Genomic DNA, 4,517 nt, shown 5'->3' with positions numbered 1-4,517 from the left:
TGTCCAGCCTGGCCTTGGGCACTGCCAGGGATGCAGGGGCAGCCCCAGCTGCTCTGGGCACCCTGTGCCAGGGCCTGCCCACCCTGCCAGGGAACAATTCCTCATTGCCAAGATCCCATCCAGCCCTGCCCTCTGGCACTGGCAGCCATTCCCTGGGTGCTGTCCCTGCAGGCCTTGTCCCCAGTCCCTCTGCAGCTCTCCTGGAGCCCTTCAGGCCCTGCCAGGGGCTCTGAGCTCTCCCTGCAGCTTCTCCTCTCCAGGTGAGCAGAATAGGGACAATCCAACAATATAAAAGTGCATTTTTATGGAAGGCTCCTCATTCCTGGAATTTGAAAGTCAAAGTGGCTTTTTCAATGAAGTCCTTGAATTTCCTTGGTAAAAAATGTCAGGCTTTGATTCCATTTTCTTGTCTTCCATGGGGAAAACAGAGCTAAAAAGTCTTGACTGTGCCTGGCAGCCTAATTTTACAGAAACTGTTTGCTGTGAAGCTCGTTGTCATCTGCCTGCCTGAATTTTTGGGATTATATTTTATTTTTATGGTGGAAAACTGGAAAAGAATTCATGGAGAGCATTGAAAAATTCACTGGGAGACTGAAAATTAATTAAATTCAAATGAATTAAAATATATGTGTTTAGCAAACGTGTCTTTTTTAACATAAAAACCAACTTGGAATTCCGAGTGTGTCCTGAAAATAATCCCTGGCTTAGTTTCTACTGGAACACATTCGTGCAGACTAATTTTAGGCTGGCTCCTGGGCTGGTTCTGGGATCCAGAGTGAAAACCTGCTGCCCAGCACGATCCTGGACACAGGAATCAGGCTCCTGCTCCCAACTTCCTTTTGGAGGAGCCTCTCCCTGCCCCTTTCCCATCTGGTGTGCCCAGGGAGAAAACTTGGATGCTCTGAGACATCCTGTGTTGGTTTCGCTGCCTGAGAAAAATGGGATTAGGGAAGGAATAGAATGAAGATATTTTCTGGGATTTGCTGCAGGGATTTGTTGATTGGAGCAGGTTGGATAAAATTCCACGTGTTTTTCTCTGTGTGAGAGAAATAAAGGGAAAGGCGTAGTCAAAAGCCAATATTCCCAAAAATACTCCTGCCCAGGATTCTGTGGTGGCTTTCACTGGAATTCTCTGGCATTTCTGGCATTTTTGTTCTCTCACAGCATCATCATTCCTCCCCTACACTGAATGTTGGGAAGAAATTCCTCCCTGGAAGGTGCTGAGGGGCTGGGATGGGACTGGGGCTTGGAGCAGCCTGGGACAGGGGAAGGTGTCCCTGCCATGGGAATGGGATGATCCTTAGAATCCCTTCCACCCCAAACTATTCCATGACTCCACATCCAAACAACACCTTGTGCCATAATGTCCCTGGTTCCTCACATCTGTTCCCGTTTTTAAGGCTGGAATTTCAATAATTTGGCCCAATTTGCTCTTGCCAAGCCCAGTAAAGCTGCTCAGGATCATCTTCTAGGAAATGGAAAAAGGGGAGTTTTATTTAAAAGGAATTTCTGCTTGCTATTTATTTAATAGGAATTTCTGCTTCCTGTCTTGCTGACAGCTCTGTAATTCCCCGTTTTTTCCATTTTTCCAGGGGAGTGCTGTGCTTTCTATCCCCCAGCCACTCAAGCCTCTCAGATTCCTGGTGCTGGCTCCTCCTCATGCCAGGGATTTCCTCAGATCCTGGTGATTTGGAAATCCTTAATTTGCCAGAAATCCTTAATTTGTTCGAAATCAATAATGCGTTAGAAATTCACCATTTGTCAGAAGCCCCTAATTCATCAGAAATCCATAATTTGTCAGAAATCTTAACCTGTGTTTCCCACCTTGGGACCATTAAATCCAAGTTAACTCTCTTTCTGTCTCGTCCCTTTTTTATTTTTCACGGAATCATGGATCTCTCTCCTGGACGAATTATTCACAATTATTCCACAATTATTCCTCTCTCTGTGAACACACAAAATACATTCCCATGGATCTGACACCTCTGTGGGATTTCCCACATTCCTCCTTGGAAAAGCACAACTTTTTCTCCTCTAATTTATTTTTTATTGCCTTTATCCCTCATCACTCAACATTCCCTGGGACTCCTGGCCTTTCCCTGCCCCATTCCCCCATCCCCAGCTCTGTTTTGGCTCCCATGATGTGCACGAGCTCTGTTTGATGTTCTGGCCACTGAGGGCTCCATTGGGCATCCAGACCTCCCTTTGGAATCCTGTGGCTTCCCAGTGCACTTTTAATGGAGTCTCCACCACCATTCCCAATTATCTTCCCAGAAAATTCCCCTCCAGCTGCTGGGCTGGGATCTCCTGGGGTCCATTATTTCTGTTCTCACAGCTCCTTTTCCTGGGAATGATGAACTTCATCCCAGTTATCTCCCAGTTTATCACTTGTCCCTCACTTGGAACTGGGCAAAAAGTCCCAGCCCAGCCACCCCAACCTTCTCCACATCCCATCCCAAGCTGCACTCAGCTGCTCCAGGCACTGAATTCCTTGTCCAAGAGTTTTCCATGCCCCATCAGATGTTCTTGGGAAAACTCCTTTGTCCCTCTCTCCTTTTTAAAGTGGTTTTTAGGAGCTTTTCAAAGTGAAATTGGTGCCATTTTTCCAGCTCTGTTTTTAACCTGATGTTCAACAATCCTGTCCCTTTTTTATTTTTCATGGAATCATGGATCTCTCTCCTGGATGAACCTCTACAATTATCCCTGCTTCTCCTTCCTGTAGTGCTACTCTAAATTTGTTCTCCCAGTGATTTTTGACCATGTTGGGCCTTTAAGGAATGATCTCCCCACTGGATAATCCAAATCCTGCTCTCCATCATGTCCCTGAGCTCCCCAAAGCCACAGAAACCCAGCAGGAGCTGATGTTTGGAGAAATTAATCCCCAAAGATTCTCTTCCTCTTCTTTTCCTGGGTTTGTTTTCGTTTTGTTGCTGTTTGCTTTGTAACCACCAACAACACAAAAAGAGCCCTGGATTATCCCCCCAAAATTCCTGCAATAAAAGCTCCCTAATCCCAGCCCTTGGCTCCCTTCTCAATTAGCAGATCCCTGATTTAGGGGGAAACAGCTCCTTTTGCTTCTGCTTAAATTCTTGGATGCTTAAACCCAAAATCTGATTCCAGCCTGGGATGGTTTCCTGACACTGTGGGTTTCCCAGCTGGGTTTGGCAGAGCTGCACGTGGGGCCAGCTCTGGGCAGGGGAACATCCCTGAAATCCCTCACTTGAGGATAATAATCCTGCAAATGAGGATCCCAGGCCTCAGGGAAGGCAAAGGGAGCTCAGTTTCACCAGGAATTTCCTCTTGCTCAAGGTTATGGTTTTGGCCAAGTCAAGTTTCTATTTCCAGATGAAGAAATCTGGTGATTTTTCCAGATTTTTCTCTGTTAAACAGAGCTAGAACAAAAATGCCCCCTCAGAGCATCTCCCTTTGCCACCTCCCTCTTCCTCTGGGATTATTTCTGATCTGTTTTCCATTCTTACACTGCTCACAATATTTTAGAATATTTTGATATATGTTTATTGTGGATTCCTTCACTTCTTTTTTCACCCTCTTTATTTGTTTCCCACTTCCATATTCTTGGAATCAGGCTGAGAGAATAAGGAATTATAGAATAGTTTGGGTTGTGACATTAAAGATCATCCCATTCCATGGCAGGGACACCTTCCACTGTCCAATAATCCAATTAAATCCAATAATATTTCTTTTGTTCTAGCCTGTTGGGGAATTCCACCTGCTCGGAATTGGGGCTGAATTTAATCCCTGCCCTCATTCCTCACTTTGGGGTTGCACTTGGACCTCAATCCTATAGAAATAGGAAATATCTCGAGGAATTTTTAAGGACAGGCTTCTTAAGGGGTCCTGTAGGACACAGGGTGAGGGGAGTAAATTAAAATTAATTCAGATCAGATCTAAGGAAGAATTTTTTTACAGTGAGGGTGGAAAAATGCTGGAAAAGATTGTCCAGAGAGGTTGTGGATGCCTCACCCACATGGATGGAGTTTGAGGATCTTGGAGGTGTTTCTGTTTATGGCAGAGGGGAGTTGGATTAGAAAATCCCTTCCACCCATGATTTAATGAAACTTTAGACCCTCCATGACCTTCTCCTGGTGAGGGAGGGGAAGAGAGGCCTTCCCAGGTGTGTGGAATCAGGAATGGGGGTGGATCCACCTGGGAAAAGGAGAGGGATGTGGGGAAATGGCAGCAATTCCCGAGGCCTTGTCCCTCTGCCTGAGGGATGGGAAGTGCAGGTGGGGAAAGGGAACCCTGTGGGAATTAGGATGGAAGAAAAATCAAGAATGAGAAGGGCAGAGTGAGGCTGAGATCTCAGACTCAGTTCAGTGTCCTGCTTGGGAATTTCCAACTTCATCCCAATCCTTCTTGTCCCTCCCAGGGAGTGCCTGGTGTGTCCTCAAAGGGAATTTCCATCTCAACATGGAAACACAGAGGAATTGCCCAGCTGGGCCTGCTGGGTGCAGCTCTGGGGAAGGGATGATCCTCGTGGGGAGTGTGTGTTGTGT

The sequence above is a fragment of the Geospiza fortis genome, unplaced genomic scaffold (genome assembly GCF_000277835.1).
Source record: "Geospiza fortis unplaced genomic scaffold, GeoFor_1.0 scaffold96, whole genome shotgun sequence".
Lineage (NCBI taxonomy): Eukaryota > Metazoa > Chordata > Aves > Passeriformes > Thraupidae > Geospiza > Geospiza fortis.
This window is presented reverse-complemented; position numbering follows the sequence as displayed.